General features: G+C 46.3%; 1 long non-coding RNA gene across 1 annotated transcript in view; it reads right to left on the bottom strand.

Annotated features, from left to right (window-relative positions):
- Positions 1 to 16,572: 16,572 nt before the first annotated feature.
- LOC130282474 (uncharacterized) overlaps positions 16,573 to 26,218 on the bottom strand; it is a 24,146-nt gene continuing 14,500 nt past the window's right edge. The window contains exons 2-3 of the long non-coding RNA XR_008846408.1: positions 19,057 to 19,235; positions 16,573 to 17,017 (exon numbers count right to left, since the gene is read on the bottom strand). This is a non-coding gene — a long non-coding RNA (uncharacterized LOC130282474). The remainder of the gene's footprint in view (positions 17,018 to 19,056; positions 19,236 to 26,218) is intronic.

The following is a 26,218-nucleotide window of genomic DNA, read 5'->3' as shown; positions in this document are numbered from 1 at the left end:
GATCACAAGAACAGTCAAACATACACACTGCTACTCCCTTAAAGGGGTACTCCGGTGGAAATTATTTTTTATATTTTTTAATCAACTGGTGCCAGAAAGTTAAACAGATTTGTAAATTACTTCTATTACAAAATCTTAATCCTTCCAGTACTTATTAGCTGCTGAATACTACAGAGGAAATTTTTTTCTTTTTGGAACACAGTGCTCTCTGCTGACATCTCTGTCCATTTTAGGAACTTTCCAGAGCAGCATATGTTTGCTATGGGGATTTTCTCCTACTCTGGACAGTTCTTAAAATGGACAGAGATGTCAGCAGGGAGCACTGTGGTCGTGATGTCAGCAGAGAGCTCTGTGTTCCAAAAAGAAAAACATTTCGTCTGTAGTATTCGGCAGCTACTGGAAGGATTAAGATTTTTTAATAGAAGAAATTTACAAATCTGTTTAACTTTCTGGCACCAGTTGATTAAAAAAAAAGTTTTCCACCGGAGTACCCCTTTAAAGGGGAACTCCGCCCATAGACATAATTCGTTTAGAACGTTAGGTGCACTGCCAGAGGCTCGTGACGTCACGACCACGCCCCCTTGTGATGTCACGCCCCCTCCATGTAAGTCATTTGGAGGGGGTGTGACGCCCCCTCCAATGCCCAGATAATGCCTCCATATAGCTTTTAAATAATTTTGTCATTCAGTACCTAAATTATACCAACACATTATTAAACTGCTAATCAGTGTCCAAATTATACCACCACACAATACTTATGTGTCATATAATACCCCAGAAAGTCATATATAATCCTGCCATGAACAATTATTATCATACATAGAGGTCTACACACTCCATTATAACAATGAGTAAATATAGGGTTCATTTAACTCTAGGATAGTTGATAGGTTAAAACTGTCCCTGGCCTTGTGGTCAGGGACAGTAAAGGGCATAATGTTACATATTTGTGGTCTTAAAGGGGTACTCCACTGCCCCAGCGTTCGGAACATTGGGTACAGGCTGCGGGGGTCGTGACATCACAACTATGCCCATCCTGATGCCATGCCACGCCCCCTCAATGCAAGTCTATGGAGGGGGAGGAGGGAGCTCCGCCAACCAACTTTGGGAGAGCTGCAAATTATAGATGAAGCCTGCAGAGCAGAAATCTGCTGAAAAATACCATATATGTGTTATATAAGGGGCAGATATAGTGCTGCTTCTCATGAACACACACAGGGCAGCTTATCCTAAAAAGTTACCTGAAATGACAGGTACGCCTTAGGCTCAGTTTGGATCCAGGGCAGGGAAGAGACTGATACATATATTTAGGATAAAGTGGGTTAATGTTTAAATCCCTGGTGGTCTAGAGAATGTGTTACTGGTAATATTTCTGGTGCTTTAAGGTCCCCATACACTTCAGCGATAAGTCTGCGTGGAAATAGCGTGTAAATAATAAGTGGGTTACACGAGTACCCAATTAGCGAATATAGTCACCTAGAGATTAACTTCGAATATAGAGTTTCCCAAATGGAATAGGTGCTTTAAAACATCACTTTTACTATAATTACTCATAAAATACACCCACACAAACTTAAAGTGGATACCAAATCAAATAAACTAAATCACTATATAAAAATGTCCACCTCACGCTAGGGATACCTCAAATCCGCACTTCCGCAGTCCATATATAGGTATCACTATATTGAGAACATGAAATAAGATCATAAATTCTTTGTTCAATCTTCCATGTCTTGTTGCTTCTCACAGGCAACCATACACATGATTTACTTCCACATGACACAGGGTTTAATCTTACACAACTGCATCATGTGAGCACCCCCTAGTCCCGACGCGTTTCTGCGGGTGTCTGTGTGCACAAAACTTTACGGCACCCGCTTCATCAGGGGAATTTAATAGGGATAAACAAATTCATATGGCAACCATAGCGATAAGTCTGCCAAACATGTCAACTTCAAGGAAGCTGTCTGACTGTCTAATGTGTATGGGGGGGGGGGGCTCCCATCTCTGAGAAAAGGGTTGGATTTCAAATGCTGGACCCTTTAATTCTCAGAGAGATAAGCCACCACAAGAGGAGAACACATAGAGAACCCATTAAAATTCGGCTGAGCCAGATGTTCTGTGTATGGAGAACAGCACTGTGGCTCAGTGGTCAGCACTGTTGCCTTGCATTGCTGGGGTCCTAGGTTTAAAGGGTTACTCCGGTGGGAAAAAAAATTCTAAATACATGGGGCCAGAAAGTTAAACAGATTTGTAAATTACTTCTATATAAAAATCGTAAACCTTCCAGTACTTATCAGCTGCTGTATGCTCCACAGGAAGTTCTTTTCTTTTTAAATTTTGTTCCAGTCTGACCACAGTGCTCTCTGCTGACACCTCTGTCCATGTCAGGAACTGTCCGGATCAGGAGAGGTTTGCTATGGGGATTTTCTCTGGACAGTTCCTGACATGGACAGAGGTATCAGCAGAGAGCACTGTGGTGAAAATGGAAAGAAATGTAAAAAGAAAAGAACTTGCTGTGTAGCATACAGCAGCTGATAAGTACTGGAAGGATTAAGATTTTTAAATAGAAGTAATTTACAAATCTGTTTAACTTTCTGGCACCAGTTTATTTAAATAAAATATATTTTTTTCACCGAAGTACCCCTTTAAATCCCACCAAGGACAACATCTTTACGTTCTCCATGGGTTTCCTTTCAGGAACTCCAGTTTTCTCGCACACTCCAAAACATACAGATTGTGAGTCCTAATTGGACAGGGACCAGTATTACCCAGCTCACCCTTACAGAGTAGAGTCAGGAACGCACAGATTATCCACAAGTGCAGTGGTTTAATCCAGATAAAGAGAAGAAGTCCAGAATTGGCAAAATAAATTTTTTTACTTTTAAATCCATTTACAACATCAAATTACAGCGATTGCAATACTGTATCAAGTAGGATTAACACAGCTTGACGCATTTTGTGGTTGCCCACTTAATCATAAGCCTGATGATGATTAAGTGGACAACCACGAAACCCGTCAAGCTGTTCTATTCCTGTGAAGATATTGTATTGCATTTGATGTTTTAAATTGATTAAATAAAATTGAAAAAAATGTTTTATTTTGGTAATGGAATGCTGGACTTCTTCTCTTCATCAGGGTAGGGAAAGGGTTAATTGTTATTCACTACTCTGGGCTCCAGTACTCTCTGCTATGGCAGGAAGCTGAACTCTCGGTCCCTTTCAGGCTGTTCCAGTTCAGCTTCCTCTTCCTTGCACTGATCAGAGAACTGCAAAGTCTGTGAGGTCTAGAATGAACGTTCTGTCCCATAACTACTGGAGACGACAATGGAGCTATATGTCTCTTTTTGCTCCACTACCACGATGCTACAGGGGGTCTCATTCTCGAGACCCCCTACCTGTAGTCGTAGTAGATAATTAACATATCTCTGGCACATTTAGGAAGAGACTATACTGGAAACCATACTGGAGCAAGGAACACATGTAAGCCAATATAGTGCTTCCTGTTTATCGGTGGTCTCCAAACTGTGGACCTCCAGCTGCTGCAAAACTACAACTTCTAGCATGCCCGGACAGCCGTTGGCTGTCCGGGCATGCTGGAAGTTGAAGTTTTGCAGCAGCTCGAGGTTCACAGTTTGGAGACCACTGATATACTGGAGGTCCACAGTTTGGAGACCACTGCTGTATAGGATTCTCCCCTCTGTAAGCCCACTCATGCTGAAAGTTGTAGTTTTCCAACAGCTGGAGGCCCACAGTTGTGAGACCACTGATATACTGGAGGGCCACAGTTTTGAGACCACTGATATACTGGAGGGCCACAGTTTGGAGACCACTGATATACTGGAGGGCCACAGTTTTGAGACCACTGATATACTGGAGGGCCACAGTTTGGAGACCACTGATATACTGGAGGTCCACAGTTTAAAGACCTCTAATATACTGAAGGGCCACAGTTTAAAGACCTCTAATATACTGGAGGTCCACAGTTTGGAGACCACTGATATACTGGAGGTCCACAGTTTAAAGACCTCTAATATACTGGAGGTCCACAGTTTGGAGACCACTGATATACTGGAGGGCAACAGTTTGGAGACCTCTAATATACCGGAGGTCCACAGTTTGGAGACCACTGATATACTGGAGGGCCACAGTTTGAAGACCACTGATATACTGGAGGTCCACAGTTTGGAGACCACTGATATACTGGAGGTCCACAGTTTGGAGACCTCTAATATACTGGAAGTCCACAGTTTGGAGACCACTGATATACTGGAGGTCCACAGTTTGGAGACCTCTAATATACTGGAAGTCCACAGTTTGGAGACCACTGATATACTGGAGGGCCACAGTTTGGAGACCACTGATATACTGGAGATCCACAGTTTGGAGACCACTGATATACTGGAGATCCACAGTTTGGAGACCAATGATATACTGGAGGGCCACAGTTTGAAGACCACTGATATACTGGAGGTCCACAGTTGGGAGACCACTGATATACTGGAGGTCCACAGTTTGGAGACCACTGATATACTGGAGGGCCACAGTTTAAAGACCTCTAATATACTGGAGGTCCACAGTTTGGAGACTATTGATATACTGGAGGTCCACAGTTTGGAGACCACTGATATACTGGAGGACCACAGTTTGGAGACTACTTTTTTTTTTTTAATCTAAAGCCGAGGAACGTGCTCTCGATTCACCCAAAGTGCAAGAAAAAGTGCAAACGTGTTACACTAAAAAAACATGCACAAAGGATGCGGTCTATCGCAAGCCCTTCTCCGATAGGAGCGAGGCCCCCCAACAAACCTTACCCTTCGCCTCCGGACCAAAAGGTACCTGCGAGCTTCCAGGTTCGATGTCCCTTTTCGCCGAAGCTACTAGGGGACCACAAATGCTCCCGGCATCCCCCTTGGCATTAGCCAAGGTATCTGCCCGCAGAGCCGATAACGGTATGTACCCTGCCAGAGCAGGAGTACCCGGGGTGTTTGCAGCGAGGTGAGGAACCTAATGGCCACACACACCTCCCCTAGACCGCCAGGAGGGACACCCAGAAGGGCTACCGCATCCTGACAAATCCTGTGAACACACAACACGCAAAAAGTGACACAGTGAGACAAAAAGAAATAAATAAGTGAATGTGTGCAGATATACTGCCCGGACATCCGGCCGGATCTATAAAAATTTCTCTGATCCTAGTCAGAAGGCCGGGAATCAAGAGGTGAGTGCCACAAGGTGAAGAGATTATGGTGCCCATGCTTCAACTCAGTGAGCCAATTCTCCCAGTGAGTTTCGGCACCTCGGGGTCACCACTCCCCGAGGCACAAAAGTACCTTGGCTCTAGACCATCTCAGCCTCATGGCGAGACCCGGAGGGAACAGGTCACATCGGGGCAGCCGTCGAGCTGATTCCTCAGAACCAGCCCCGGTACACCTGCATCCTCCATGCAGCACCCATCCCCACACCGGCGTCACCGTACACCAGCATGAAAAACTGATAAGAACAGATACTACACTTGATCTTAGCCACGAGACCACTATTGCATATGATCCTCCCCTCTGTAAGTCCTCTCAGGTTACACCCTGCCTCCTAAGAGACTACCCTTGAAGTCTAGTGGTCACCATTGAGGAGATGCCGTTCCACCCACTATCTCAACCTTCTATGGAGACTTTGCACAAGGTCCATTCCAAACAGGACCCGCTGCCAGTACCTTCCCCTTTATAGTATAGTTTATATGTTTTCTGATTATACAGGTTTCCTTTCATTGAATTTAATTTGTATTTTTAGTAACTGTGAAATAAGTTAGAAATCAGCCTTCTCTCTGGCCCTATGAGGCCCAAATGTTGATGCATTCGGACTAGAACATTCCTTCCATGAACATATTTGTTGTTGATAATAACACAGAGGCTCTTGACCTTTTGTGTCTGACCGCGTACGGGTAGAAGAATGGGGGGGAGGGGTATGGCTTCCCTTTTAATCCATGACACTTCCTAATCTTTCACCTGTTTAACAAATTGTCACTAACTTAAACATTTATTGTATGACTAATATGTAATTGTCACAATGCCGGCTGGCAGGTAGTGGATCCTCTGTGCCAGAGAGGGATTGGCGTGGACCGTGCTAGTGGATCGGTTCTAAGTCACTACTGGTTTTCACCAGAGCCCGCCGCAAAGCGGGATGGTCTTGCTGCGGCGGTAGTGACCAGGTCGTATCCACTAGCAACGGCTCAACCTCTCTGACTGCTGAAGATAGGCGCGGTACAAGGGAGTAGACAGAAGCAAGGTCGGACGTAGCAGAAGGTCGGGGCAGGCAGCAAGGATCGTAGTCGGGGGCAACGGCAGGAGGTCTGGAACACAGGCTAGGAACACACAAGGAAACGCTTTCACTGGCACAATGGCAACAAGATCCGGCGAGGGAGTGAAGGGGAAGTGAAGTATAAATAGGGAGTGCACAGGTGAACACACTAATTGGAACCACTGCGCCAATCAGCGGCGCAGTGGCCCTTTAAATGGCAGAGACCCGGCGCGCGCGCGCCCTAGGGAGCGGGGCCGCGCGCGCCGGGACAGGACAGACGGAGAGCGAGTCAGGTACGGGAGCCGGGGTGCGCATCGCGAGCGGGCGCTACCCGCATCGCGAATCGCATCCCGGCTGGAGACGGTATCGCAGCGCACCGGGTCAGTGGAGCTGCCCGGAGCGCTGCGGTAGCGAGAGAGAAGCGAGCGTTCCGGGGAGGAGCGGGGACCCGGAGCGCTCGGCGTAACAGTACCCCCCCCCTTGGGTCTCCCCCTCTTCTTAGAGCCTGAGAACCTGAGGAGCAGACTTTTGTCTAGGATGTTGTCCTCAGGTTCCCAGGATCTCTCTTCAGGTCCACAGCCCTCCCAATCCACCAAAAAGAACTTTTTTCCTCTGATCGTCTTGGAGGCCAGTATCTCTTTCACCGAGAAGACGTCAGAAGAACCGGAGACAGGAGTGGGAGAAACTAACTTGGGAGAGAAACGGTTGATGATGAGTGGTTTAAGAAGAGAGACATGAAAGGCATTAGGAATACGGAGAGAAGGAGGAAGAAGAAGTTTGTAAGAGACAGGATTAATTTGGCACAAGACTTTGAAAGGACCAAGATAGCGTGGACCCAGTTTGTAACTGGGGACACGAAAGCGGACATATTTAGCGGAGAGCCATACCTTGTCTCCGGGAGCAAAAATGGGGGGAGCTCTTCTTTTCTTATCGGCAAACTTTTTCATGCGAGATGAAGCCTGTAAAAGAGAATCTTGGGTCTCTTTCCATATGATGGAAAGATCACGAGTCACTTCATCTACAGCGGGCAAACCAGAGGGCAAGGGAGTAGGGAGGGGGGGAAGAGGGTGACGGCCGTACACCACGAAAAATGGGGATTTGGAGGAAGATTCAGAGACTCTAAAGTTATACGAGAATTCGGCCCATGGTAGAAGATCTGCCCAATCATCCTGGCGGGAGGAAACAAAATGTCGTAAATAATCACCCAAGACCTGGTTAATTCTTTCCACTTGTCCATTGGATTGAGGATGATATGCAGAAGAAAAGTTTAATTTAATCTTGAGTTGTTTACAGAGAGCCCTCCAGAATTTTGACACGAATTGGACGCCTCTATCCGAGACTATCTGTGTGGGCAACCCGTGAAGACGAAAAATGTGTACAAAAAATTGTTTAGCCAACTGAGGCGCTGAAGGAAGACCAGGAAGAGGGATGAAATGTGCCATCTTGGAGAATCGATCAACGACCACCCAAACAACAGTGTTGCCACGGGATGGGGGTAGGTCTGTAATAAAATCCATACCAATCAGAGACCAAGGCTGTTCGGGGACAAGCAGAGGATGAAGAAAACCAGCGGGCTTCTGGCGAGGAGTCTGCCTGATGGAGGCTGGAGAAGTGGAAATCAGGCAGTCAGGAGGAATGATGTGTTGCGGAGAGAGTTCAACTTCCGAGGCATCCGAGGAACGAGAGAGAGCATCGGCCCTAATGTTCTTATCGGCAGGCCGAAAGTGAATTTCAAAATTAAATCGGGCAAAGAACAGAGACCACCTGGCCTGGCGAGGATTCAGCCGTTGGGCAGACTGGAGATAGGAGAGGTTCTTGTGATCGGTGTAAATAATAACTGGAAATCTTGATCCCTCCAGCAGATGCCTCCATTCCTCAAGTGCTAATTTAATGGCTAGAAGCTCTCGATCCCCGATGGAGTAGTTTCTCTCCGCCGGAGAGAAGGTCCTAGAAAAAAAACCACAAGTAACAGCATGCCCGGAAGAATTTTTTTGTAGAAGGACCGCTCCAGCTCCTACAGAGGAGGCATCAACCTCCAATAGGAAGGGTTTAGAAGGGTCAGGTCTGGAGAGCACGGGAGCCGAAGAAAAGGCAGACTTGAGCCGTTTAAAGGCGTCTTCCGCTTGAGGAGGCCAAGACTTGGGATTGGCATTTTTTTTGGTTAAAGCCACGATAGGAGCCACAACGGTAGAAAAATGTGGAATAAATTGCCTGTAATAATTGGCGAACCCCAAAAAACGTTGGATAGCACGGAGTCCGGAGGGGCGTGGCCAATCTAAGACGGCAGAGAGTTTGTCTGGATCCATTTGTAGTCCCTGGCCAGAGACCAAGTATCCTAGGAAAGGAAGAGATTGGCATTCAAACAGACATTTCTCTATCTTGGCATAAAGTTGATTGTCACGAAGTCTCTGAAGAACCATACGGACATGCTGGCGGTGTTCTTCTAGATTGGCAGAAAAAATCAGAATATCGTCCAGATATACAACAACACAGGAGTATAAGAGATCACGAAAAATTTCATTAACAAAGTCTTGGAAGACGGCAGGGGCATTGCACAGTCCAAAGGGCATGACCAGATACTCAAAGTGTCCATCTCTAGTGTTAAATGCCGTTTTCCATTCATCCCCCTCTCTGATGCGGATGAGATTATAAGCACCTCTTAAGTCCAGTTTAGTAAAGATGTGGGCACCTTGGAGGCGATCAAAGAGTTCAGAGATGAGGGGTAGGGGGTAGCGGTTCTTTACCGTGATTTTATTAAGACCGCGGTAGTCAATGCAAGGACGTAGAGAGCCATCTTTTTTGGACACAAAGAAAAATCCGGCTCCGGCAGGAGAGGAGGATTTACGGATAAAGCCTTTTTTTAAATTTTCCTGGATGTACTCCGACATAGCAAGAGTCTCTGGGGCGGACAGAGGATAGATTCTGCCCCGGGGTGGAGTAGTGCCCGGGAGGAGGTCAATAGGACAATCATAAGGCCTGTGAGGAGGTAGAGTCTCAGCTTGTTTTTTGCAAAAAACATCCGCAAAGTCCATATAGGCCTTAGGGAGACCGGTTACAGGGGGAACCACAGAGTCACGGCAAGGGGTACTGGGAACTGGCTTTAGGCAGTCCTTGAAACAAGAGGGCCCCCAACTCTTGATCTCCCCAGTGGACCAATCCAGGGTTGGGGAATGGAGTTGAAGCCAGGGTAGTCCAAGGAGGATTTCGGAAGTGCAATTGGGGAGGACCAAAAATTCAATCTTCTCGTGATGAGGTCCGATGCACATTAGAAGGGGCTCCGTGCGGAAACGTATGGTACAGTCCAATCTTTCATTGTTTACACAATTGATGTAGAGGGGTCTGGCGAGACTGATCACTGGGATGTTGAACCTGTTGACGAGAGAGGCCAAAATAAAATTTCCTGCAGATCCGGAATCCAAGAAGGCCATAGTAGAGAAGGATAAGGCAGAGGCAGATATCCGCACAGGCACAGTAAGACGTGGAGAAGCAGAGTAGACATCAAGGACTGTCTCACCTTTGTGCGGAGTCAGCGTACGTCTTTCCAGGCGGGGAGGACGGATAGGACAATCCTTCAGGAAGTGTTCGGTACTGGCACAGTACAGGCAGAGATTCTCCATGCGGCGTCGTGTCCTCTCTTGAGGTGTCAGGCGAGACCGGTCGACCTGCATAGCCTCCACGGCGGGAGGCACAGGAACGGATTGCAGGGGACCAGAGGAGAGAGGAGCCGGGGAGAAAAAACGCCTTGTGCGAACAAAGTCCATATCCTGGCGGAGCTCCTGACGCCTTTCGGAAAAACGCATGTCAATGCGAGTGGCAAGATGGATGAGTTCATGTAGGTTAGCAGGGATTTCTCGTGCGGCCAGAACATCTTTAATGTTGCTGGATAGGCCTTTTTTAAAGGTCGCGCAGAGGGCCTCATTATTCCAGGATAATTCTGAAGCAAGAGTACGGAATTGTACGGCGTACTCGCCAACGGAAGAATTACCCTGGACCAGGTTCAACAGGGCAGTCTCAGCAGAAGAGGCTCGGGCAGGTTCCTCAAAGACACTTCGAATTTCCGAGAAGAAGGAGTGTATAAAGGCAGTGATGGGGTCATTGCGGTCCCAGAGCGGTGTGGCCCATGACAGAGCTTTTCCAGACAGAAGGCTGACTACGAAAGCCACCTTAGACCTTTCAGTAGGAAACTGGTCCGACATCATCTCCAAGTGCAGGGAACATTGGGAAAGAAAGCCACGGCAGAATTTAGAGTCCCCATCAAATTTATCCGGCAAGGATAGTCGTAGACCAGAAGCGGCCACTCGCTGCGGAGGAGGTGCAGGAGCAGGCGGAGGAGATGATTGCTGAAGCTGTGGTAGTAGCTGCTGTAGCATCACGGTCAATTGAGACAGCTGTTGGCCTTGTTGCGCTATCTGTTGTGACTGCTGGGCGACCACCGTGGTGAGGTCGGCGACAACTGGCAGAGGAACTTCAGCGGGATCCATGGCCGGATCTACTGTCACGATGCCGGCTGGCAGGTAGTGGATCCTCTGTGCCAGAGAGGGATTGGCGTGGACCGTGCTAGTGGATCGGTTCTAAGTCACTACTGGTTTTCACCAGAGCCCGCCGCAAAGCGGGATGGTCTTGCTGCGGCGGTAGTGACCAGGTCGTATCCACTAGCAACGGCTCAACCTCTCTGACTGCTGAAGATAGGCGCGGTACAAGGGAGTAGACAGAAGCAAGGTCGGACGTAGCAGAAGGTCGGGGCAGGCAGCAAGGATCGTAGTCGGGGGCAACGGCAGGAGGTCTGGAACACAGGCTAGGAACACACAAGGAAACGCTTTCACTGGCACAATGGCAACAAGATCCGGCGAGGGAGTGAAGGGGAAGTGAAGTATAAATAGGGAGTGCACAGGTGAACACACTAATTGGAACCACTGCGCCAATCAGCGGCGCAGTGGCCCTTTAAATCGCAGAGACCCGGCGCGCGCGCGCCCTAGGGAGCGGGGCCGCGCGCGCCGGGACAGGACAGACGGAGAGCGAGTCAGATACGGGAGCCGGGGTGCGCATCGCGAGCGGGCGCTACCCGCATCGCGAATCGCATCCCGGCTGGAGACGGTATCGCAGCGCACCGGGTCAGTGGAGCTGCCCGGAGCGCTGCGGTAGCGAGAGAGAAGCGAGCGCTCCGGGGAGGAGCGGGGACCCGGAGCGCTCGGCGTAACAGTAATCATCTGAATTAAACAATATTCCTGATTCATGAATAACTGGAACATGTGTCGTCAGAATTGAATGTTCCTTGGCCTAAATTGCCATAAAAATACTATACAGTATAGGCAAACGTGGAAGGCCGTATGGAACCATCGTATTCCCACAATATCTCACCATGCAGATCCCTCCAAATGGATGTGATGTCATGAGGGGGCGGAGCCGTGATGTCACGATACTTCGTCCTCTGTATCACCCGCCATCAGCCACGGAGCGATCCTCGCTCCGTGCAGCTGAGGAATGGGGGTGCTGCAGGAGAGATCCCTGTGGCGGGACCCCAACGATCAGACATCTTATCCCCTATCCTTTGGATAGGGGATAAGATGTCTAGCGGTGGAGTACCCCTTTAAGGTCTTCTACACCAGAGGTCCCCAACCCAGTCCTCAAGGCCCACCAACAGTCTAGGATTTGATGTTGGTGGACCATGTGGACTGAGATGGGGACCACTGTTTTAGACAACAACCCCTTTTGAAGGTGACTTTGAAGCTAGTTACATGCAACTAGTGTTTAGGGGATACTAGAGAAAAAGCAGTTCCTCTGGTGGGCCAAAGGTCTTAGACAATAGATGACTATCCCTATACTAGCCCAGTCCTATCCCTATCCTATCCCAGTCCTTAAGGCCCACCAACAGTCCAGAATTTGAAATTTTTCCTATTCTGTTCCAATGGAGTAACTGAAAAAACTGGAATTTTGGTGGGTCTTGTGGACTGGTTGGGGGACCACTGTTTACAACAACCCCGTTTGAAGGTGACTATGAATTATCACCTATACTACTACCATATATCACATATATATGGTAGTTGCCACACAATTACTTTCTGGTATTGGGAAACGTGGATGGCTATATGGAACAAAGTGTGTTTGCCCACCCTATCTGACTATGCGCATTCCTGCAAAATCCAAAGAAAATTGTCACAGGCCCATTCGAATAAAAGTGGATCCTCTGTTGGGCCCAGGCTCTTACACAATAGATGACCCATAAGGTCTTCTAGACCAGAGGTCCCCAGCCCAGTCCTCAAGGCCCACCAACAGTCCAGCATATGATTTTTTTCCTTGTTGTTTTCCAATGGAGTAACTGAAAACCCCAGAATGTTGGTGGGCCTTTTGGAGTGGGTTGGGGATGACTGTTTTTAAAGGTAACGTTGAAAACAGTCACGTGCCTCTAGAGCTTATTTCTTATGGAAAACTTCACAAATAACCTATTAGATTGTGCGCATATGATAGAAACAAAGATTAAGATGTAAATATAAGTGGACGTGCACATGTCCTGTATAGATAGAGGAGGCGCTCAGAACCATCTCCTCTGGTTGATCCAATGAACAATAGTCCAACACATCTGTACGGTTATGTCCACACTATGAGGTTGTGCATCACAACATTAGCATACCTCCAACGTATGCCACCGTATGGCAATACAATGGTATATGTATATCAAATGGTTTAAGTTTTTGTAGAGGCCCAATGCATGGAAAAGTGTGGTCTGCTGGGTTTTCCTGTAGAGTATAAAGAGTGGGTATGCCGGTATACACCAACCACATGCTGACCAAAAAAACTATCTTTAAGATCCTGTTGGGTAAAAGGCTGACAATGCCCACATTTGGCTGGCACATAAGTATTTTTCTGAACATTTAGTGAAGATACCTGATAATGCTGAATTGGTGGGTGCAACTGTGTCCACTAAAACACCTTACAAAAAAAATTCAGAGTAGAGAGAAGGGCATGTGACATAATATAAAATGAAGGGCCCTACTTTAAGCTGTCAGGGCAGAGCACATTCCTTGCTCAGTGGTTTGCATTTACTTAATTTTGCTAGGACACAGTCCTGATCTAAAGGGAGGATGACATAAATAATTTTTCAATAATCTTAAAGGGGTACTCCGCCGAAAAACATCTTGTCCCTTATCCAAAGGATCCCGCTGCTGGGCCGGCTTGGAGCTTCCATGTTCGTGACATCACGCCATGCCCCCTCCATTCATGCCTATATGTAGTAGCCGTCACACCTCCTCCCATAGACATGAATGGAGGGGGCAGCTGTAGTCACCAGTCATCCGGCACGGAGCGGAGTTTGCTCCATGTACGCATGAATAGGGTGTCACGCTGGAGATTCGGGGGTCAGGAATGGACAGGGGATAATATGTTTTTCGGCGGAGTACCCCTTTAAGTGCTTCCTGTTCTACTGTTTTTTTTGTGTGTTGAAAAGGCTTCCTGCTGCATTAGAAACCTCCCCCTACTGCAAGGGAGTCCACACCAGCCTGCTGGTCTACTATTCCCCTTCCATTAAAGGTGAATTCCGGCAGAAATTTTTATTTTGCCATTATACCCGGGCTGCCGAAACGAAAATAATAAACCGTAACTTTCCTTCCATCGCTCCTCGGTGCGACTGGAATCACTCTCCTATTCTCCATCCAAGGTCTTCTTCAGGCTTTTGGTGCCAAATACGTTGCACTGCTCTTAGCCTATCAACGGCTGGGGCGGGACAGCCCGCGATTAGCTGAACTGCAGTGTGATGTGTCGGGCACCATAACCAGAAGAAGACTGAGGCTGGAAGATGTGAGGGTAATTCCAGTGGCACCGGGGAACAGCGAAAGGTACTACCCTAAAATGTCCTAAATGTGTGTGTGTGCGCATGGCATGGGAGACATTATAGAGACTAGTCTACACCCACCGACTCAAGGACAACTGAAAACTAGAGATGGAAACTGTAAAAGGAAAAGCTGTTAAAAAAAAGGCCATGTCCCATTTATATGTGGTGGCACGGGGGTGAAAGTTATACTTGTCAGGTCGTGACGCCAGGGCACCGTTAGCGTATACACGGTCCGAGGTTGAGACAGCTTCTCCTGTGCCAGACACAGGGCAAGCAACACACCAACGCCAGGTCATGGATAATTGTCTTTTACTGAGGCAGGAGCAGATGGTACAATACTCGCAGTACACAAGACAGCTTATTTTGAAAGGTTACCTAAAATGACAGTTACACTTTTAATCTTTTAAACATAAAAAATACATATAAAAATATAAACTAGATGAAAAGCACATAAAAAGTCTTGGTTCTCTTCTACCCCATCTAGGACTGCAGGAACTTCTGAATTCTCAAAGGCTCAGTGACACCACAAACCTCTGATGGTAAATAGAGGACCATATACTTGTCGTGCTCTCACGAACCTGATTAACCTCTTTATTACAATCAATCATGTGGGTGGGGATCAGATTACAGTGTCACATTTTACCATATTTCCCTAGAGCTAGAATCCTCCATAGGAAGTATCTGCGGAGCTCTCCCATGACTCCCCCTACTTTGCCGTTCTTCAAGATAAATTGTCTGAAACCTCAAGAACACATTCAATCTGTAACACTTGTCAAGAAGACTTATTGGGGGAGATTTATCAAAACCTGTGCAGAGGAAGAGTGGTGCAGTTGCCCATAGCAACCAATCAGATCGCTTCTTTCATTTTCCACAGGCCTCTTTAGAGGCCTGTGGAAAATGAAAGAAGCAATCTGATTGGTTGCTATGGGCAACTGCACCACTCTTACTCTGCACAGGTTTTGATAAATCTCCCCCATTATGAGTAGAAACCTGACTGCTGGATTTATTATCATAATTCATAAATCCATAAATAGATCTGGTGTACTGCAAGAGGAACCCTGCCTAAAATAATCTTCTGACATGAGCCTGAGATGGGTCAGAGAGGAGAGGGGGAGGGAGGAGACAATCCAGCATTCAACACTTTAGGGGCTTGGGACCGCCTCTTTGACACTTGGTGCCAGAAATTAAAAGCATTTTTCTATGTTATGGAAGCGCAGACAGATATATGAAAGATACCACATGTCTCCTTGTCCTGACAGCAGCTAAAAGTGTCAGCAGTTTGGAAAATAAATTGCACCCGACAGATTCCCTTTAAAGGGGTACTGTGGAGCAGGACAATTAATCCCTTATCAAAAGGATAGGGGGAAAAGTGTCTGATCTCTAAGGGGGACAACCACTGGGACCCCCTGCTATTTCCTGTACGGCGCCGAGTTCTTCTCATGCACAGAGCAATCGTGGCTCCATGCAAGGAGACTGACGACCCCTATATGGAGCGATGGTCAACACTTCCCTTCCATGTATCTCTATTGGAGAGGTGGAAATACACGAACGCTGTATCTCCGGCTCTTCCATAGAGATACACAGACAAGACGTGTTGGCCACCACTTTCTGCTGTGGTCAACAAAGCTCCTTTCATGCGGAGAGCCGGGGCACTGGGCAGGAGGTTGCGGGGGGTCCCAGAGGTTGGACTTCCGGCGATCAGACACTTATGCCCTATGCTTTAGATAAGGATAAATTGTCTTACGCCACAGTACTCCTTCAATGAAGTTATCCCAAGATTAAAAGTTCTCCTCTATTCACAGGGTAGGTGATAACTTAGGGATCGGTGGGGGTGCGACTGCTTGAACCTGGCACCAATCATGAGAATGGAGGTCAACTAATCTATTCCTTCTCTATGGGACATTGCCGAGCGTCTTGTTTGGAATTTGCAGTAATGTGATTGGTGGCCGAACATGGGCCCTGCCACTCCACTTATTCAGGGGCAATTGAACTCCATTCTCATGATCAGTGGGGAAGAGGTTCCCAGCAGTTGAACCCCCAATAATTGGCTAGCTTTTAATTTTGGGATAACTCCTTTAGGCACTATTAGACCCATTAAACAAACATAATGAAGCCGGTAACATACAAACTGCACATCCAAGACAGTATGGGTGCTCGATCGCCTAAGTCAGTAAGTATATACGACAAAGAAGGGACAAAGAGAGAGCACTAACCGCATATATGTCTTCTTTTACTTTGTTCCTTTGCTCAAAGTAGTGGTATGGTGTAGATAGACGCTGGAAGGGAGCTCAGAGGCTACAGCTGTTTCATGCGTAGTGACGCACTTCTTCCGGCCTTGGGGCCGGAAGAAGTGCGTCATTACGCATGAAACGGCTGTAGCCTCTAGGCGCCCCGTCAGCGTCTATCTACACCATCCCGCTACTCCGGAGGTAAATCACCAAATAGAAGCCTGGGCAGCCATTTTGTATATAGGGTTAGATGTCCAAGGCAAGGCAAACCTCTAAAACAAGGGTGCAATGATGGAGGTTAAAAAAAACATGTTTATGTAGCAGTCAGGAAGGATACCGGCAAATCGAATTTTGCATACAACGTCTATTTGGGAAGGTGAAGGAAACAGTAGGATAAGGGCTTTGAATGGAAACCCAGAGGAAATTACATTCAGAAATTAAACAGATTTAGGAGCTCGGACACAGTCAGTAGGGCAAGGTCCGGAAGTCTTGACATGGAAGGATTCCAAACTCAGGAGAAAAATAAAAAATACATTTTGCCATTTTTGAGTCTTCTCACAGACCTTCAGGATGATCTAGCAACTTTTTATAAGGATTGTCTCTGACTCTGTAGGTGGTGATTGATTGGCTTGCTTTTATCGGAGTATATGATTGTCCCTTCATTATGGTTCTAGGAAAAAATCCATAAAAAAGTCAATATTTTATGTACAGAATGATGGAGATAGTGGGCCGCTTGACAATGGCTAAACCAAGGTGCGAAATCTAATGGACCCTCTGGTGTTCACCCGTTAACCTCCATATGGAGATGGTAACTTCTCTGTAGGGGAGTCAACAGGTAGTGGCCCATGTCATAGTCTCGAATTTGCACCAAAAAAAGTCATATGTTGCTGCGGCAAAACAGCAGGCAAATCCAATGATGGGAACCATTAAAGCAAGCCTAGATTGGTAATCTGAAGGATAGGAATTAACCAAAGTCAAGATGAGAATTTAAAAAGAATCTGACACCATGTTCAGCCCCACTTAACCCAATATACTGGGTTATTGTTCAGGTGAACAGTTTTATAAAGAGGGGTCACTTACTTAAAGGGGTACTCCAGTGGAACCCAATTTTTTTTAAATCAACTGGTGCCAGAAAGTTAAACAGATTTGTAAATTACTTCTATAAAAAAAAATCTTAATCCTTCCAGTACTTATCAGCTGCTGTATTCTCCAGAGGAAGTTCTTTTCTTTTTGAATTTCTTTTCTGTCTGGCCACAGTGCTCTCTGCTGACACCTCTGTCCATGTCAGGAACTGTCCAGAGCAGGAGAGGTTTGTTATGGGGATTTGCTCCGATTCTGAACATTTCCTGACATGGACAGAGGTGTCAGCAGAGAGCACAGTGGTCAGACAGAAAATAACTACACAACTTTCTCTGTAGTATACAGCAGCTGATAAGTACTGCAAGGATTAAGATTTTTTAATAGAAGTCATTTACAAATCTATATAACTTTTCTGGCACAAGTTGATTTAAAAAAAAAAATCAAGAGGCACTGGAGTACCCCTTTAAATCCGTTAAGTATATGCAGAGTTATGTTACTGTAAACTTCCTGCTGCATTGCTATCCAGTGCGCATTGGAGGCGGGGAGCTGGCTCACTCAGCTCCCCTGCCTCCTCCATATTGTCCATCCGGCTCCATCCCTTCATTAATATGCTAATGAATGCTGCGGGAGAGGACACTGAGAACAGAGCGCTCATCTGCAGTCTACATTAGCATATCAATGAAGGGAGCAGGGCTGACAGAAAATATGCAGGAGGCAGGGGAGCTGACTGAGTCGGCTTCCTGCCTCTAATGTGCACTGGATAGCAATGCAGCAGGAAGATTACACAGAACTCTGCATATACTGAACCAATTTAAGCAAGTGACTCCTCTTTGTAAAGCTGACCTCCTGCACTATAACCCAGCATGTTGGGTTAAGTGCGGATAAACATGGAGTCAGATTCTCTTTAAGACTACAATACAATGTAGTAACCAGCTAACACAATCTCCAACATTACCACAATGGCCCTGATTTACTAAGAGTGTTGTGTAGGTTTCTTTGTGGCTTTTAATTCTCTGCAATTTTTTTTCCACGGTATTTACTAAGGTTTCCCTACATTTTCCACTTTTCCTTCATTTTGCTTTTTTTTACACATACTCTGATCTGTAGGGTTTTCCTCAGCTGAAACCCACCACATTTTCTGTGGAAACCTTAGTAATTATGTTGGGTTTTTGTGAAAATGTAGGGAACACACCCCTTTTTTGTTGACCACGCCCCCTTTTCACAATGGTCATGCCCCTTTTTCGGGTTTTCTTAGTAAAATGGAGAGTTAGTCAGGTTTTGTTTTTTTCAATTCTGGCACAAATTCCGGCGCATACAGAATTTCTGGCACACAACCCGACAAAACATGTCGGGTTTGCAATAGTAAATGAGGGCCATTGTGTGAACACAGCCTAATAGCAAGCCTGACAAGATCATCCAGCACAGAAGATATAACCATTTTTCAGCTGCGGCAGAGAAAGGAGAATAAAGGGAACAAGCCTACCCAGGAACCTGGAGAAGTATGTGACATTTAAAACAAACCCGCATACATGTGACTTTATATCACTGCAGGGGATGAAAACACGGAACGTTGCAAATCCTGACAAGTCCTTAATAATGTCTGAGAACAGGTTGCTCGAAAACACTTACTAAAGTTGGAAAGATGCCGGAAATCTCAGCCCCCCCGGTGAGGCTGCTCTATTGTGCACTTGTTGAATTCGTGCTGTGACTCAAGAATTCCCCGATGAGTCAAAAACATCAAAAATCAAAAGGTAAAGCTCCACCCGGGCCAGTGGATGGGATAGACGAGGGTCCACATTCCCCGGAAGCTGGAACGGGAAAACAACAATTTATTGAGTAAAGTTATCATGGATATTGGAGACTATTTGTATCTAAGTCCTTTTTACCTAGAATACCCTTTGTCTTCTTAAGTTAACACTCTTACAATCCTCACCTTACCTTAGTACCTTCTTCTCTTAAAGGGGTACTCCACTGCTAAACATCTTATCACCCCCACAATCTCCCGCAGCACCCGACATTCTAAACAAATGCCGGGTTCCTGTGGCAGTGGTCGTGATGTCACGACCACGCCCCTCGTGACATAAAAAAACGCCCCTTCCATGTATGTCTATGGGAGGGGGCGTGTCGGCCGACACGCCCCCTCCCATAGACATGCATGGAAGGGGCGTTTTTTTATGTCACGAGGGGCGTGGTGGTGACATCCCTATCACGCCACCGGCTCCAAGCATTCTAAACTAAATGTTCAGAACACTGGAACACCGGAGTACCCCTTTAATGCTGCCATAGACATCACGCATTGCGGTCATGTAGTGGGCTTTTCTGTTCCACTCTTTATGTTCCATTCCTTCCACGTATATATGGTTCACTTCACCCCACTTTCCGTTCAGCTATCTGTAATACTATATGGGTCTAATGTAGTCCTTTTGTAATACATCCTTTTGTATACCTCCCTCATGTCATCCATGTCCCTGATCTTCATGCTCTTACTCTACAGCTCTCGTCTTCTCTATTTTCATCACACTCGTCCTCTTGTTCCTTATCTCCATCTTTCATCTCTTCCCTCTTCTCCACCTTCATGTTTCATTCATCCTTGTGTGGTAGCCAAGGGGTGTTGGGAGAAATACCTTACTACTTTGTGACGCCAGGGCACAGTTATCCTATACACGGTCCGAGGTTGGAGACAGCTTCTCCTGGGCCAGACACGGGGAGTAAATTAACAAACTGACGTCAGGTTATGGATAACTGTCTTTACTGAGCTGATGATATTACACAGACTGTTGGTCGTGGGTGAGAGGATGCAGTGTAACCCCTTGGGTGCCCTGTTGCCTTTCTGGGACTTGTGGTGCTTTCACCAAACAGATTTATACTGGTAAACGGGTAGAGGAATCCTAGTAGGTAGGGTTCTGTTAAGGTATTGAAGCCTTCTCCGCTGGGGCATGAACTTCCACCGTATGGGAGATTCTTGCAGGATGACCAGAAAGAGTAGATTTGAGCTAGGCCTCTCCTCCGAGCACACAACACACACCTGAACTTCACTGTAGCTCAGCTAACACACTACTGGGGCAACTCCTCCCCCCACCAACACTACACAGGGGAGACCTTAGGGGTTCCGGTTGGTAGGCAGGGTCACATGGGGGTCACTGCTCTCTATTAAGGGTACAGTAACACAGGAATAACATATATACAGATAATGATATAATTAATCAGAAAAATATATTACTTTGCAATAAAGTGCGAACACAATTATTATAATAGTGGGTCTTTTGATGGACCCAACACCTTGTGCTACGAAGCTGCCTGAAGCAGTCCGAAGCCACAGGACAGCCATTGGTGCTGGGACACCACTCTTGTCCTCACATCTTCTTCGTATTTTAGTTCATCTTTCATTTGATCGCTCTTCTCGTCGGTCATCTTTCTCTTATTCCTTACTTTTCTGTCCGTTAGCCACGTCTTCTCCTCTTCACGATATCTCACGTACCTTCACTGCATTCTTCTCATATATTGCCTGATTCTATCAACCTCTCCTTATCTATTGTTTCCTCTTCTCCATCTCTCCCCTCATCTCCTGTCCATGTCCCGTGTCGTTTCCTTGTCTTCATCTCTGCTTTGTTCTTCCCTCCATCTTTAGTCAGACTGTTTCTTACCATCTCAATTCTCTATTTTATAAAACTTTCTTGACCTATATGTTCCTCTTCTTCATCTCTTATCCAGGGGTCAAGTCCTGGGGGAAAACAAAACCTTGGTTTCCACTCAAGTGCAGGTCCAGCAGGACTGATAATGGGAAAAGTGTTCAGGACTGCAGGACTTGAGCCCTGCTCTCATACTTCCCTCCTTTCCATCACGTGTGACTGCTTCTGGAAAACTCCACTGGAAAACATTATTTTAAATCAACTGGTGCCAGAAAGTTAAACAGATTTGTAAATTACTTCTATTTAAAAATCTTTTTCCTTCCAGTACTTATCAGCTGCAGTATGCTCCACAGGAAGTTATTTTCTTTTTGAATTTCCTTTCTGTCTGACCACAGTGCTCTCTGCTGACACCTCTGTCCATTTGAGGAACTGTCCAGAGTAAGAGCAAATCCCCATAGCAAACCTCTCCTGCTCTGGACAGTTCTTGACACAGACAGAGGTGTCAGCAGAGAGCACTGTGATCAGACAGAAAGGAAATTCAAAAAGAAAATAACTTCCTGTGGAGCATACAGCAGCTGATAAGTACTGGTAGGATTTAGATTTTTTAATAGAAGTAATCTACAAATCTGTTTAACTTTCTGGAGCCAGTTGATATGAGCAGGACCTCAACCTCAGGCATGATTAGGAACACCTCCCTCTGGGCAGGACAGTCATGGCCAGATTGGATTCCACCGATGCCATAATTACTACTAATTGACAAAGAAGGGTCAGAAGTTGGAGCTACACACCAAAATGATCTGAAATGGTCCACAATTAGTGTGAGACTAAAGCAAAACATCACATTTACTGTCAGTACAAGCATTACTAAGTCGGCACTACCGCTCCTATACTGTAGTGGAAAGAGCTACATACCGTCGGACAGCTACTGTACATATAGATGCATCGTGGTGCTCAGTATCAGGTACAGTCAATACATCTTCAGAAAAACATAGAATGTCGGCACTCACTACATCTTTTTTTTTATTTATCTTTATTAGATACTCACATAAAACTTTCAAGATGGGGGGGCAGACAAACAGGGGGACGGTTTTTATGTGAGTATCTAATCAAGATTTAAAAAAAAAAAAAAAAAAAGATGTGGTGAGTGCCGACATTCTATGTTGCTCTGAAGATGTAAAACATCACATTTACCTCTCAATAAACATCACAGTACAATGACTAAGCAAAATCCTATGGTACACGCAGGATTCCTAAGTAACAATACCTGCTAGGGGTAATGAAATCACATTGTTACAGAAGGATTACAGGAATTCATGAACACAAAATATATTCATTTCTTTTGTTTCTCTCCCACCTCCACTCAGGAAAGTACACAGGATTTTTTCAAGGGGTGGGGAGTTTAAAAAAAAAAAAATTCGCCAACACCATGACCGCGCATTATTGACATACTTTTATTAAATAAAAAAAAGTTATACACAGACTAATAATGCCTCATACAGTTGTAGATACCTACCTCTACATAAGACTGTATAAGTGATTACAGTGCAGTTACACCAGTGACTCACAGGTTACTTCCTCTCTCTTTCCCTTTTGCTTATCAATCCAGCCAAGACCTCCAGGACAATTTCTTTTAGTCTCAACTTATCTAAGCAGAACCTGGCAGACAAATACTTTAGGCTCTGCACTTTTCCAGCACCCTCCTTACCTTTCCCTCATGCATAATGTCCCAAACAGTAATAAACTGATATCTTCCAAAAAGAAGTTGGCCATGTTGGAATTTTCCAGACAAAAGATCGTTTGTTCACAAATGATCGTTCGTTCATGATCAATCTTTCGGGGAACAAATATTTTCAGAAAGATTATTGGTCCTTTGTCTGGTGTCACCCGTCACCCGTTCTGCCAATAGTTATCTCTCGTGACCTCCCCATACACATAAACATTTGGCACGGCCAAACATCCATGAGTTGCCTATGGGCAGTGGGAATCGGCAGCCAGGCAGTTCTGGGGGTGGCTTATCCCTCCCTAAAAGGAGTGCTCCAGTGATCTCCTGCACCCCTCCCAGGTAGTCGCCAGGAAGGGAGCATCTCAACCCTTGCACGAAGCGGTGGCCGACACACCCCTCCATGTATCTTTATGGGAGAGCTGGTGATACAGGGTTCGGGCATCTCTGGCTCTCCCATAGAGATACATGGAGGGGGCTTGCAGTGTCATTTTTTTGTCTTTGCGATTCTGCACAATTTGGTTTGTATTTTCCACTATGGAATTACATTTGGTTATGCTGCAGATTTTTGGCGGAAAAGTAAAAAGCAGCTTCATAATTTATTAATTGATTCCTTATCGTGCCATCAATAAACATCTCAAAGGGGAACTCTGGAGGAAAAAAATATATTTTCAAATCAGCTGGTGCCAGAAAGTTATACCAGTATTTCTTAGCTGCTGTATGCTCCAGAGGAAGTTGTGTAGTTCTTTCCAGTCTGACCACAGTGCTCTCTGCTGCCACCTCTTTCTGTGTCAGGAACTGTCCCGAGCAGGGCAGGTTTGGGGATTTGCTCCTGACACGGACAGATGTGGCAGCAGAGAGCTCTGTGGTCAGACTGGAAAGAACTACACAACTTCCTCTACATTTTGGCTGTTTTACAGCGATTTTCCTAAATTGTTTTAAAAATTACATATTTACAGTAAAATATCCCCATTTTTTCATGAAGTTGGAGAACGTGGACATGGTATAAGGGGACATGAAATGAAGTGACATGGTATGAGGGGAAATAGAATGAATGGACATAAAATAAGGGGACATGGAATGATGAAAATGGACATGGAAGGAGGGAATTGGATCTTAAAAGGGCGGATATACATAAATAGCCTTACAGTACATTCAGGCCTTTTGTGTTTTTCTTTCAATAAGATCCATTATTTCTGGGTTCATCTCATAATCAGGGTCGTCTTTGAGCACATACGGTATATTATTATTTGACACGTGTACCAATTTACTCAAAATATATCCAGCCATTCAGAAGTAATGCTGTAACATACATATACACTAATACAAATATACACACATACATTAGGTTTTACATATATATATATATATATATATATATATATATATATATATATATACTGCTCAAAAAAATAAAGGGAACACTTAAACAACACAATGTAACTCCAAGTCAATGACACTTCTGTGAAATCCCACTGTCCACTCAGGAAGAACACTGATTGACAATCAATTTCACATGCTGTTGTACAAATGGAACAGACAACAGGTGGAAATTATAGGCAATTAGCAAGACACCCCCAATAAAGGAGTGGTTCTGCAGGTGGTGACCACAGACCACTTCTCAGTTCCTATGCTTCCTGGCTGGTGTTTTGGTCACTTTTGGATGCTGGTGGTGCTTTCACTTTAGTGGTAGCATGAGACAGAATCTACAAACCACATCAGGTAGTGCAGCTCATCCAGGATGGCACATCAATGCGAGCTGTGGCAAGAAGGTTTGCAGAGTCTGTCAGAGTAGTGTCCAGAGCATGGAGGCTCTACCAGGAGACAGACCAGTATATCAGGAGACGTGGAGGAGGCAGTAGGAGGGCAACAACCCAGTAGCAGGACCGCTACCTCCGCCATTGTGCAAGGAGGAGCAGGAGGAGCACTGCCAGAGCCCTGCAAAATGACCTCCAGCAGGCCACAAATGTGCATGTGTCCACGCAAACAGTCAGAAACAGTCTCCATGAGGGTGGTATGAGGGCCCGACGTCCATAGGTGGGGGTTGTGCTTACAGCCCAACACCGTGCAAGACATTTGGCATTTGCCAGAGAACACCAAGATTGGCAAATTCCCCACTGGCACCCTGTGCTCTTCACAGATGAAAGCAGGTTCACACTGAGCACATGTGACAGACGTGACAGAGTCTGGAGATGCCTTGGAGAACGTTCTGCTGCCTGCAACATCCTCCAGCATGACCGGTTTGGCAGTGGGTCAGTAATGGTGTGCGGTGGCATTTCTTTGGGGGGCAGCACAGCCCTCCATGTGCTTGCTAGAGGTAGCCTGACTGCCATTAGGTACTGAGATGAGATCCTCAGACCCCTTGTGAGACCATATGCTGGTGCGGTTGGCCCTGGGTTCCCCCTAATGCAAGACAATGCTAGAGCTCATGTGGCTGGAGTGTGTCAGCAGTTCCTGCAAGAGGAAGGCATTGATGCTATGGACTGGGCCGTCCGTTCCCCAGACCTGAATCCATTTGAGCACATCTGGGACATCATGTCTCGCTCCATGCACCACAGACTGTCCAGGAGTTGGCGGATGCTTTAGCCCAGGTCTGGGAGGACATCCCTCAGGAGACCATCCTCCACCTCATCAGGATCATGCCCAGGCATTGTAGGGAGGTCATACGGGCCCGTGGAGGCCACACACAATACTGAGCCTCATTGTGACTTGTATTAAGGACATTACATAATGCTGGATCAGCCTGTAGTGAGGTTTTCCACTTTGATTTTGAGTGTGACTCCATATCCAGACCTCCATGGGTTGATAAATTTGATTTCCATTGATCATTTTTGTGTGATTTTGTTGTCAGCGCATTCAACTATGTAAAGACGAAAGTATTTCATACGATTAGTTCATTCCATCAGATCTAGGATGTGTTATATTGGGGTTCCCTTTATTTTTTTGAGCAGTGTATATACAGTCCTGTATACAGGGGCGGACATATCGCCTGTGCAGCCGGTTCAGCTGCACAGGGGCCCAGCGTGGGAGGGGGCCCGCCCTCACACGCTGGGCCGGTCCTACCATCGGACCCAGTGCACAGGGCCACCATCAGGGGGTAAACCCATACACTTGTATGGGGCCCGGAGCTTCAGGGAGGCCCGGACGTCCCTGTACTTTTTTTTTTCCGGCTAGTCAGTGAGTGACTGCGACTGTCACTCACTGACTCCTGGCTGGGTACCCGTCAGAACTATGACCGGGCCTCATAGTCTGGGGGGCCCGCAGGACTATGAGGCCCGCTCTTTCTAGGGCGCGGGCCCCTTAAGAAGTACGGCAGGGCCGGACAGGCCAGGGGCTGATGGGAGTCGACGTGCCCCGCGCAGGCACGCACGTCTACTCCAGTCACCTGACCTGTTCCGGCGCGATCTCCAGTCCAGCAGCCTCCCGACGGATCCTCCCCGTG

Source organism: Hyla sarda, chromosome 7 (assembly GCF_029499605.1).
Source record: "Hyla sarda isolate aHylSar1 chromosome 7, aHylSar1.hap1, whole genome shotgun sequence".
Lineage (NCBI taxonomy): Eukaryota > Metazoa > Chordata > Amphibia > Anura > Hylidae > Hyla > Hyla sarda.
Note: the sequence above shows the minus strand (reverse complement) of the source record. Positions and strands in the feature narration are given on the sequence as shown.